Raw genomic sequence first — 13,860 nt, 5'->3', positions numbered from 1 at the left:
AACACCACAATATTCTTTGGAAACTTGAATTCCTAGTCAATGGCCCCTGTGGTGGGTTTGTTCCATATGAACAGATTTCATGTTCTGCATAATAATAATAATAATAATAATAATAATAATAATAATAATAATAATAATAATAATAATAATAATAATAATAATAATAATAATAATAATAATAATTCTTGTCGAAAGGCATCTCTGGAAACGCAAGTCAAGTGTGCTTGCGTGATTGGAGCGCATGCAGTTTGAATTAGCATGGCAATTTTCTTCCCTGCTTGCATGCGCTTCTCTCCTTCGTTCCCGTTCCACAAAAGGAACGGAACAGAGTTCCAATTGTTCTCTCTCGCGGAACAAAGAATGGGACAAACAAGGCCTTATTTATTTATTTGACCGACTGTTCACGTGAACACGCTTTACTCAGAATTAAATCAACCAACAATCTCTTCTACCAACTTTTCAATATTTCAAATGTAAGTACAATAACAGACTGCTTACATGATTAAGCAGATATAATCTGTTCAGTATATAATCAAAATGTCATATAAATTAACCGTAAATCTCTTGTATTTATTTTAGTATTTCAAATGTTATCAAAATAACAGACTGCTTATATAATTAAGCAGATATATCTGTTGCATACATGATCAAGATTTCTTATCACAAAATTCAAAGAAAACAAACATTAATCACGTCACGGAGATCTCCGGAAATGCGACGCCAAGTAATGAGAACGAAATGACGATTCCCACAGACTGACATTGAAAGGACTTATTCATTTCATTGAATAAAATGTTAAGAAATGCCCAATTTCAGTCCAGAGCTTTATGATTTCAGAGAAGCAATGCCATGTCTTCAGTAATCCAAAGTCAAGTTCAAGGATATGAAAATGGATAAGTTTTAATCCTAATAATTATGATTTTAATGAAGTAATTATAATGCCCTCAGTCACCCAAAATGAATGGAAATTATCTATTATTATCAATATTATTGAAAGAAATCGCTGCATGAGCTGCATTGATCTTGTATAGAGACTTCTCTGTTTTCCGTATAACACTTTTCTCCTTGTTATTACAACTGGCGAGTAACGCGCCAATGTGATTCATCGGGAGGATTTGAATTTCAGGGATTTCTGCCATGCCTAGTCAGAGTAAGTCAAATATGGTGAGCATAGCCCGTAGAGTTATTACATAAAGATAAGTACAGTGTGTGTGTCTGTGTGTATAACCGAATCACGAAAATATGGAACGTGATGAATATATAAATAAACAAAATCCACGAAAGAAAGAGAAACAATGGAATGCTGCAAGGCCTTTCGACTTCTAGTCCTTTACTTTACTCGAAGTCGAAAGGCCTTGCAGCACTCCATAGTTTCTCTTTACCTTTCTTCGTGGATTATATATATATATATATATATATATATATATATATATATATATATATATATATATATATTTAATATTTATATATATATATATATATATATATATATATATGTATATATATATATATATATATATATATATATATATCCTATATATCTATATATTTAATATTTATATCCTATATATATTTATATAAATTGCTAGAACTTAAAAAAAGAGAGGGGAATCAAAGAAACATTAATTCTTTTATTTCAAGCCTTTAACAATTCCTAACTAACCTCTTATGAATACCTCAACCTCCCATTCTTCAACATAAAGACCAAATCACACCATTAAATGTCTGTAAATATAAATGGTTCCTTCCAACGCATTCTCTATGGGACATTCTAGTTCCCCTAAATAGTCTCGAGAAAAACGTCTCCTTAGTTACGCTGACATTATTCTGGTTCTTTCGTCACTTTGTAAACAAACAAATGGCTTCGTGACAAACACAGCATTCGTTATTGGCATTCCGTGTCAAATAAACTTTCCCGATGTTGTTTTGGTGTCCAATTATATTTCGCGAATTGCTTATTTTGGCAAAAACATTTAATATAAATCGGAACTGGGTTCCCTTTAGAGGTGTTAAAACGATTCAATTAATAGGATCAGCAGAACATCATTTTTCGACGTAATACGCCAAATGAACTATTCGGTTTTGCGTGAATACATGATATAAGGTTAGCAATAAATAATATTTGTTTTTTTATGAGGAATAGCATTTTTTATTTTCTTCTAGGAATTAATATTTATGTGCATCTCTGAAGGAACAAGTATTCTGAAGCGTTTATGTATTACGAAACCAGGCTTTGAAGACGTCATTCAGATCTTAGATTTCATAAGTCAAAGAAAGGAATAATTTAAGGCTTCGTTATATATCCCTTTGGGAATGGAAAATACTACCCCATAGTGGGTAACGCCGTCAGTGCACCTCACATGGTGCACTGTAGGTATTACTAAAGTGTATTTTCAGCGTCCTTTCGGCCCCTAGCTGCTATGTCCACTTTTTAGCCTTTTACTTCAACTCCAGTTCTTATTTCTTTCTTCAATCTTGCTGTCCAACCTCTCTAACTATTATTTCTAGTGACAATGTGAGGTTTTCTCCCAGTTCCACCTTTAGATCTTCGTACTAAATCTCCCTTATTCTCTGGCTCTCGTCATCTTGCTGTCCAACCACTCCAACTCCCTCTTTCTTCTTGAGCGCCGAGTGGTCGAAAGTGCCCCCTCAGTGCTTGGCTTCACAGAATAAATTTCATAAAAAAAAAAAAAAACTCTAGAGAATTCAGTTTACATAGAAATGGTAAGGTCATTCAAAACTCTGAAATATTGACCTTTTCTCATCATTAATTACATCACCCTATTCCCCTGATCATTCGCCTAATTTATTCTTAATTCTATCTATCGTTTAAATTACATTTATTAATAATATTTGCAGCTTAATAAAATTTTTGTTTCCTGAACACCTAACATTATTCCCAGTACACCTTTGAGTTTTATTCATTATATATATATATATATATATATATATATATATATATATATATATATATATATATATATATATATATATATATATATATATATATATATATATATATATATATATATATATATATATATATATATATATATATATATATATATATATATATATATATATATATATACACATACACACACTTCAGCACATCAACTATCCTGAATAAATTTTCTAGTCCCAGTTACTTGCCTACACAACAGCATTGTATAATTCAGTAATTAACCTGATTCCTATTTTCCTATCTCCTTTGTTATAACCATTTCTTTATTACTTGACTAACTCGTCTCCTTGTTTATCCCATGTATCCTAAACCAATCAATAAAGTGTTAGAATTTTCATCCAAATTTATAAAACGTTTATTTTGCCTCATTCAATCCGGGTCAATGGCAGCACAAATATCGCGTTGTTTTTCTCTCCCTTTTCGCTGTTTCAGATTCCTGCTTTTTCTTTGTTTTTTTTCTGACTCTCATCTTAAACTGCTCTTGATATGCAATGTCCCTTGGTTACTACTCAATTACTATTCTTCTTCTTCTCTATTTTCTCTTTATCCTTTGATTACTTCCTTACCCATCTTTCTTTCGTGATAATTTCGGGACTAAACAAACCCTGGCAATAATCTCCTCGTTGCAACGCGCCATTGTAATGAACTATGAGAAAATCCCTTTTCAAAAGTAAAAATCAAATTTCCAAATATTTCAGTTTAAAAAAACTCGATACTGGTGTTCATTGCCGTCGGGTATTAATCATTATATTATAAAATTAGTTTTGCTACATAAACAGATCCTTTAATTTCAGTGATATGTCATCAAAAACGCAACAGAAAATGTTTTGCTACACATATATACACAAATCCTTTTTAATTCTGTTACATTTCATCAAAAACGCAACAGAAACTTTATCATCTAAAGAGATAGACAGGCACATGCCGTCATCTATGACCCTGTTAAAGACAGGCACAGGCGATAACGTCACAGCCTTCACAGTTCATCATGGTGGGAAATCCCACGGCACTGAATGGGGCTGTCAGCCTAACGGGATCCCCATTGCAAAGTGAGAATAGGCAATTACAAAGGCAACTGCCTTTATATAACTTTTTCCACTTCTATGCAATTTTTATACTTCTGCACAATTGTGTTCAACACACACACACATATATATATATATATATATATATATATATATATATATATATATATATATATATATATATATATATATATATATATATATATGTGTGTGTGTGTATACGTATGTATACATATGCACGCATGTCTATATTACGAGGAAAGAATAATCCATGACTTGTTTCTTATTCGACATCATAAGATGATGAGTAAGAATGAAATAATAAAAGAAAAATAAAAGCAAAACAAACGAAAACTACAAATTAAACGAAGGAAACAAACTTCTATTCACTTTCTAGTCCCCCCCAAAAATAATAATAATGATAACAATAATAATAATAATAATAAAATTCCACAATCGTCTGGTCAAGACAAACGAGAGGCAATACTGAAACGTGTGTCAAGAGGGAAGGGAGAGGAGAAACAATACAAGAAGTTATGTATACGACGCCTGAGTCCCGCCCACCCTCTCTCCGCTACCTTGCTCTGAGATTAATTTGCGTCGTCTCCTGCAGGAGACCTTTGCTCATTGGCTCTCTTCTTCTTATTGCTGTCGTTGGAGGAGTTCTCTCTCTCTCTCTCTCTCTGTATGTATGTATGTATGTATGTATGTATGTATATGTATATATATATATATATATATATATATATATATATATATATATATATATATATATATATATATATATATATATGAAGGAGATATTTATATATATATATATATATATATATATATATATATATATATATATATATATATATATATATATATATATATATATATTGAACAGCATAAGAAATGTGTGAGATATGCACAGGGAACAGTGGTATATTTGTACATGTTAGTGAGAACAATCATGCTATCAACTGGGAAGGGGCAAAACTTCATCCCACCGCTGCCACCAAAAACTTTCGCACACCGCTGCCACCAAAACTTCATCCCACCGCTGCCACCAAAAACTTTCGCACACCGCTGCCACCAAAACTTCATCCCACCGCTGCCACCAAAAACTTTCGCACACCGCTGCCACCAAAACTTCATCCCACCACTGCCACCAAAACTTCATCCCACCGCTGCCACCAAAAACTGTAAAGGCCATTTCTGAGCCTATACTTGATTTAAGTCTCTGTTTTATGAACAGAGGTTTGATCTTGCTTATCCCGAGACATTATGTGATAGCAGTAACGTGAGCTGGCATCGTAAGTTATATCTTTCCCTAACTAAAATCTAAGGACTACTGGAATGAGATACTAAGTACAAAACTAAAACCCTTTATTGACAAAAATCAACGAAAAGTAACTTCTTAAAAGTTACGAAGAATGAAATCCAATGTTTCACATAACTATCGGAAAATCTTCTAAGGAAATAATGCTCCAAAATCATAAACCCCCAATTACAGAAAATAACTCATCTGTCAAAACATGAACACGTCAATCAATTAAAACAGGTCATCTCAAATGTCATACCACTCTCATCCTTGTAGGAGGGAGAGAGGAAAAAAGGGATAGGAATGGAGTGGAACAGAAATACCTGTGAAAAAAACAAACGTCACATTAGAAATCATAAAATGTAAAACATTGCAGAAATACATCTTCCACTGTCGCAGGAGATACCGTGTGTTCACAGTTCTGAAAAACAAAGTCTAAAAACGTATATGAATTCTTACTCACTCCACAAGTCCTCTGGGACAGTCTCCATGTGAAAAATCACACATCTTCAGACACACATGAATCGGATCTCACAAGTCCGATTCGAACAACGGTTCCTCCCATTATATTCATTATGTAACGCACGAACGAACGTACTTTTGTATGACATCATTCGAGGTCAAAGTTCGGCAAGACACGCCTCTGTACTTCGAGGCGTCACGAAGAACACGTACACACCATACATTATTAAGAAGCATCCTTCAAAAACCGGATTTTGTAACTGGTTCAGCTTCTAGAACGTTCTTTGCTGAAAACGCATTTGCCAGCTCGTGTCCGGTCACCAAGGTGGTTTCTTCGACCCTTGTGGTATCGAAAGGTTCAGCAGTTTCCTACAGTGAAAATGGACCCTGCGAATAGCTGACCCAACTTTTCAAAGGTCAATGAGCCTTTACATATATTCTAATAATGCACTGGAAAGGCATATTATTGAATCTAGCTTTATTAAAGAAAGTTACAACCATAATATGAATATCAGTCAAGGGATGTATAAACTTGATCCTTTAATATCAAAAGAAATGTGTAAATTGTTTAAATTTTAAGGTAGGCAGTAGAGATGTATGAAAATAGGATTATCATATTTGTAAACACAGTACAGGGGTAGTAGTGCTAATGAGTTTCCAAACCCGCCTCCTTGACACCTGTCAGGTGTGGGTCTGAGGTCGCGTATGGTTTGTTTATCAGCATTGTCCCATGAGAGTATATTGTGATTTTTAGCCAAATGCGTTTTGAAGGCCACTCCTACCCCGACACCGGCCTGAGGGGACGATATGTAGTCTCTAACAGTTGTGTATGTTCGTCAGTACTGTTCTTGTGGTATATATATTTGTGACTTCTCATACTCTGTATCAGTCCTTCGTCTTTTAATACTAGTGGATTGAATTAAATAGAAAGTCTTTATTTCAGACGGTGTCTGAAATACGTATCTTTATTTCATACATGTACTTATATATATATATATATATATATATATATATATATATATATATATATATATATATATATATATATATATATATATATATATAGACAATATCTATACATCTATATATATATATATATATATATATATATATATATATATATATATATATATATATATATATATATATATATATATATATCACACATTACCACAAGTGAAAAAATAAAAACAGGGTGTAGGTTTCTTATTTTTCACTTGTGGTAATGTGTGATATATATATATATATATATATATATATATATATATATATATATATATATATATATAGATGTATAGATGTTGTATGTCTATATATATATATATATATATATATATATATATATATATATATATATATATATAAGTACATGTATGAAATAAACATTCAGACATTGCCTGAAATAAAGACTTTCTACACGTAATAGAGTAATTCAGTCCACTAGTATTAAAAGACAGAGACCAATGTACAGAGGAAAAATCGAAATTGCATTTCATGTCTATTAAATTCCCCTCCATTAGATAAACAGAATCGTTCAAATTGCATCATTAATCCTTGATGTCGTCATGGGAATCCCTCCAGTGTAAAGTAATTCATATCGTCACTCATTTTCAGTTATGTCATGTTATGCTATTCCTCAGGGCAATAAATGTCATTAATCTCTCTCTCTCTCTCTCTCTCTCTCTCTCTCTCTCTCTCTCTCTCTCTCTCTCACACACACACACACACACACAAGCGCACACACAGACACAAAGGCACACGCACAAGAAATAGCCTTGTACCTTATCCATATCTTTCGATCTGAATGAAAATGATTTTGTTTCCGAACTGTTTCATTTCTCTGAACTGGCAAGAAATTGCGTGTTACGTCCTTTGGGTGACTCACAGCTTATGAATGTCACAGAGACTATCTATCACCTCATTTGCAGGTGGGAGAGAGAGAGAGAGAGAGAGAGAGAGAGAGAGAGAGAGAGAGAGAGAGAGAGAGAGAGAGAGAGAGAGAGAGCAAGTCTTATTCAAAATTCACACGTTGCTGTAACAGCCTTTCATATATGATGAATGGTAAAGAATGGTGCAACGTCTGGGTTTAAACAAAAAATAAATAAAAATAAAAAAAGAGACAATTAAAACAAATTTGTTTTTATATTTCAGAATTCACAACTGGGGTCAGGATTTTCAAGTGGAAAAAATAGGATTTATCACGCACAAACACAATTTGCTGCTCTCTCTCTCTCTCTCTCTCTCTCTCTCTCTCTCTCTCTCTCTCTCTGTGCACGGTAAGATCTAATTCCCTCTAGACTTTGCAAGAAAACTCTTCATCACCTCATGAAAATCAAAAGGGTAAAACTACCTCCTTACAGAGTAAATATGATAATAAAAAGTAAAAAATGTTCTGAAGTTTCTTCGTCGCAATCGAGTTTTCTGTACAGCCGCTACAACGTTTGATCAAGGCCACCGAAAATAGCTCTATCTTTCGATGGTCTCGGTATAATGATGTATGAGCCGCGGCCCATGAAACTTTAAACACTGCCCGGTGGTGGCCTATCCTATATCGTTTCCAGAAGCACGATTATGGCTAACTTTAACCTAAAAAAAAAAATTAATAAAAACTACTGAGGCTACAGGGCTGCAATTTGCTGTTTGATGATTGAAGGGTGGATGATCAACATACCAATTTGCAGCCCTCTGGCCTCAGTAGTTTTTAAGAACTGAGGGCGGACAGAAAAAGTGCGGACAGAATAAAGTGCGGACAGAATAAAGTGCGGACGGACCGACAAAGCCGGCACAAAAGTATTCTTTTATAGAAAACTAAAATGGAAAAAAGTCAGAGCATAAAAAATGATATAAAAAGTACATGGAAATATAAAGGATGCGTAAGAACAAGAAGGACATATCAAGAAGGACACTGCAAATCCTCATCACATTTCTCCTTCTGCAGGAGTCAGCAGACAAAGTAGGATTCCTTAGAGAGATTCCTACACCTTTCACCTCCTGAGGATTCTCGGGAATCGGATTCCGTTCGTTGAGTATTTCCCTGAAGGGAAATTTTACTTTGAAGGGAAAGCTTAGGGATATAGAAAGGAAGGAGAAATATGTGGAAAGAATTCCAAGCTGATAATTCGGAGGGTACAGAGCGTGATATGTGAGGTGTTCCGATAATCCCAGAGGTACTTTACCTTTCTTATGAGGATAATCATTCTGTGAGTATTCGTACCAGGTGGAAAAGAATTCTGTAATGAATTTATGCATACATGTATATATATATATATATATATATATATATATATATATATATATATATATATATATATATATATATATGTGTGTGTGTGTGTGTGTGTGTGTGTGTGTGTGTGTGTGTGTGTGTGTGTGTGTGTGTGTGTGAATAGACAAACGAACACTGAAGAAAAAGGCATCATACGAGAACCACCATAACCGCGAAACACCACAACAAAACAACGGCCACTGAGGAGCCAGTCAAAATCCAGATCCAATTCCTTCTCAATAAAAACTACCCCATTCCACCATTCCCGGAACCTAACAAGAGAGGAATTGAGTCCTACAAGAGAAGAGAGGCGGAAATCAGGAACCCACATAATCTCTTCAGCGCCGGAACCATCATCACACTTTGTGGAAAAGTCAGAAGACGCATATGATATTATGTGGTGAAATTTGCCAGATAATTATGAATTATTCCAGAGAGAGAGAGAGAGAGAGAGAGAGAGAGAGAGAGAGAGAGAGAGAGAGAGGCCAAATACGGTCTTTCGCTCATCGCTGCTTCCAGGACGCCAGGAAAACAATCCTACTGCTAATGCTTTCATCTTTCACGGGATGAGGTTGAGAGCTTCCTAAAGTGTGGGCCGTTCAGGATATTTCCTTATGGGATTTTTTAAATTGTTTTTTCCTTATTTTTTCGTTTTTTAATAGAAAAAAGGAAAAGGTTGACTGATTGTATGCAGAGTCCTTTAAATTCCAGTTCTTCGGATTTTATAAAAGTTTGATATGCATTCCATTTTTACTGCCATTTTCAGGGGACAGTCACCTTTATTATTGAGGTAATTACCCAATTATCGAGTAAATATGTTACTCTTAATCGTACTTACCTAATATACTATACGGCATATATTAGCTTTGTGCTTGAACTCCCTGTGTGGGACGCAAATTATCTATATCTATCTATTTATCTATATATAAATTATATATATATATATATATATATATATATATATATATATATATATATATATATATATATATATATATATATATATATATATATATATATATGTGGTGTGTGTGTGTGTGTGTGTGTGTGTGTGTGTATATATATATATATATATATATATATATATATATATATATATATTTATATATATATATATATATATATATATATAAAGTTCATAAAACATACCTATAATTTTCTGTCGTCGGGATAACTATACCAGGTACATTTAATTTTATTTAAGAAAAATTGAAGACAAGTCAAAATCCTGTCTACAAATTTACTTTATACAATATAAAAAAGGAAAGAAGTGGAATATATACTAAACACAAAATTAACTTCTATAGTCGTAATAAGCTACACAGTACATACCCCACAGGTACTTCTGCCCAAGGAATTACCGCCATACCTATAAGTTTTAATTGGACCAGACGAAACGTTTAAATTAAGGTCGAGTTCAAAATAATTCAAGTGTCGGAACGAAACCTCACTATTCTCACTCGAAAAGACAAAATGGCATGACTTAAAGCATCAGGAGGATTAATTACGTTTGTGATAAGTACAGTGGGCTGGAAGAAAGGTCCAGTAATACTGTATTGTGGGTCATTCTTGGTGTGGTTAACTGTCATTTTAATTCGAAGTTTATTTCTGATTGCAGTGTGTAATGTCAGATACTGAATAATTAAATGGACGAGCGAAGACGGTAGAGAGAACTATCAGCTAACTCAGAGAAGGGAGAAAGAAAAGAGAGGGAAAATCGAAAGAAGATTGCAGATCATACAAAGAAAAATTAGAAAAAGAAATTGGAGAAATTGCTGAAAACAAAAGGACAGTCAGTAGCCAATGGAGTCTCATAGAAGACCTGAAAACCCCTAAATGAAAACCTAGTGAATGATATGGAAAACAAAGTATAACCGTGGAAAGGCCCACCAAAACAATTTCCAGATCAGTCAGAAACTCACCTAACCCTGTTGACGAGCAAAGGCTAAATAGCGAAGCCCCTAACATAGGGCTGATCAACAGAAGGGATTGAAGAAAAGTAAGGAATCCTTGGCAAATCAAATAGTGACTAAAACAACAAAAGCAGCGTGCAGGTGCTTTAGAGCTGGAAAGTGCATGAAAGGAGATTCTACTGAGTACCTGCATAAGTGGAAAAGCAAAATCTATGCAAGAACCCAGAACAGTGAGGACAGAAAAGAGGTAGGCCAAATGACAGTACGTAAGTTCTTCAAAGAGGGTAACTGCAAATATGGCAGAAACTGTAAATATAGTCACAGGGTCAGTAGCCAGAACAGGGCTACAGTACAAGGAAACAAAGTAAGCCAAAGGTTAGAATGTAAGTATTTCAAAGAGAGGCACTGCAAATATGGAAGAAACTGTAAATACGTTCACAGAATCAGTAGCCAAAATAGGGTTATAGAACATGGAAAGGAAATGTACACAGAAATGAGACATACGAAAACTACGAGCCAGAATAAAAGAGTGAGCAGAGGTGAGGATGCATATATTGCAAGTTTTTGAAAAACAGGGAACCATGTCCAAGAAACTAGACGGGCTGCCACCTCAGGTGTAACAGCACACAAAACCATGAGAGAAATACCCAGATGAGGAAAACAACTGAAGAGTACATAGTGAGAAATGAAATGGATATGCTAAGAGAGAGAGAATGGAAGTGGCGAACAAGATACATATTTTCAGAAATAAGGAACACGCAAGCAGAGAGGCCAAACCCTGTGTCATGGGCAGAAGTAGTAAGAGACCCCAAAGTGTCCATCAGGAGAGGACCATACCTCGGGAGAGGTCAGTAGGGAAAGAGGAGTGCAAGACTGAAAAAAAAATGCAAAAGAAGACAAGAAGTATAAAGAAAAAAGACTATACACTAATTGTGGCATATATTATGTAAATATTAGGGGCATCAAGTCAAAATTAGAATCCGAAAGAAATAATCGAAAAGGTTGACCCAGTAATAGTGTGCCCAACAGAAACTCACCTCCAGGAAAATGAATATGTGGAAATAACTGGTTACAAGGTGTTCCGTAACAACAGAAACAGGGAAGGAGGAGGAGTCCTAATAGGCATTAAGAATGAGCTGGCAAGTGTCACTGTACAAACTAAAGGGGGAAACATAACTCCTGAATCTATCTGGGTCAATATTAACAATGGCACAGGCAAGATAAGGTTAGGTATTATATATGCCTCACAGGAAAATAAGTGCAAAAATGACCAGCTGATAAGCAGGTAAATGGCTCAAAGGACCTATTAAGAGAAATAAGAAAATATGGGGACGTAAAGGAAGTAGGAAATATGACTCTGGAAGTACGGAAAAAGATCTATGAAAAAGCAGTGGTACCAACATTATTTGCCAACATAGAGACATGGAGTAACATCACGGAAAACGAGCTGAATGCCCTAGAGAAAATGCAGCACAGGATCCTCCGAGGAATGTACGAGCAACCAAAGGGCAGACACGCCGTATTGGGGAATTATAACGGAGTCCGGAATATGGCCAGTAGCCTACAGAATAGAATATATATATAAAAAAATAATGCTTTTCCAGAACATGATAAACACTTGGAGGGTAAAAGATTAATTAAAGAAATAATAGAAGATCAGTGAAGAGCCCCTATGGACTGTGCTGGACAAAAAGCTTAGAAACCATATGTACTAAATATAACATAGAGATAAATGGAATGAGAGAATATGCCAAAAAAGCACTGAAAAAGGAAATAAAGATAAGAATTAAGCAAGATAGCGAAGAGACCTTGAAAGGAATGAGGAAAGAAATGAAGAAGCAGAAGTTCATAGAAAACTTCGGGGAAAATAAGTACATGAGGGAACTGGGGACAAAAGACGCTTGCATGATAATGAAAGCCAGGATGAATATGTTGCACTTGAAGGCTAACTTCCAGGGTGAATAAATATAAAGACGGGGTCTGTGATATCTGAAGGGGAGGAGGAGGAGGAGGAGGAGGAGGAGGAGGAGAAGGAAGAGGAGGAGGACTGCACCGGACATTCATTCAGGTGTAAAGCCATACGAAAAACAGATCATGACATTACTTAGAGACCCTGAAATCCCCTGACAGAAAACTGGAGGAGCATATAAGGCTAGCCCTGAAAATGAGGAATGATGTATGAAAGGGGAGGGTTAAAATAAAGTGGAAATATTCTGTAATATCTAGTTTAGAGACGTCTTTCAATTTTCGGGTTACTGTTGCTGAAAATAAGTAAAATAAACATTTTGAAGTACTATGAAGTAAAGTAAAACTAAAGACGATTAAAATTGGAAACAACAAGGGAATAAAGCTTTGCACCTCATGTGAATAATGATAGTGTAGTGTGCCCCCAACTGTGTTTGTGGAGTGGGTGCTTAGGAACTAGGAACTAGGAATAACAAGGGAATTCAGTATCATTTGAAATAATGGATTAATCACGCGAAAGAGAAAAGCTATAAAGTAAAACTGTTTAAAGTTAAACAGACCTGCGCCTAACACGAACAGCTGTGTGCCGGCAACTGTGTTTGTGGAGTGAACGCTTAGGAACCAGGAAGCAAATTCCTCAGATGTTTGCTAGTATTGCACCAGCCCGGTTCTTTTGCCATGCCCGTAGGTTAGGTTAGGTTAGAGGTTAGGTTAGGTTGGGATGGGTTAGTTCAGATTAAATTGGGGCATTGGTGTAATTAGGGAGTGGGAAACATAATGAGATTATTTTCAAGAAAATTCTATGGTTGGTTTTTATGATATGGCATCCCGTTATTTTCAGGGAAAGTCCCTGGTACTCGGTTACATCTCGAAAAAATGCAACCCTGAACCCAGAACCAGGAACCACAGAGCTCTCGTCTTCTGTGGTAAACACTTGAGTTCTAGCTGCTTCTACGCAT

This window comes from Macrobrachium rosenbergii, chromosome 15 (genome assembly GCF_040412425.1).
Source record: "Macrobrachium rosenbergii isolate ZJJX-2024 chromosome 15, ASM4041242v1, whole genome shotgun sequence".
Classification (NCBI taxonomy): Eukaryota; Metazoa; Arthropoda; class Malacostraca; order Decapoda; family Palaemonidae; genus Macrobrachium; species Macrobrachium rosenbergii.
The sequence above is the reverse complement of the archived record's forward strand: the minus strand, read 5'-3'. Positions refer to the sequence as shown.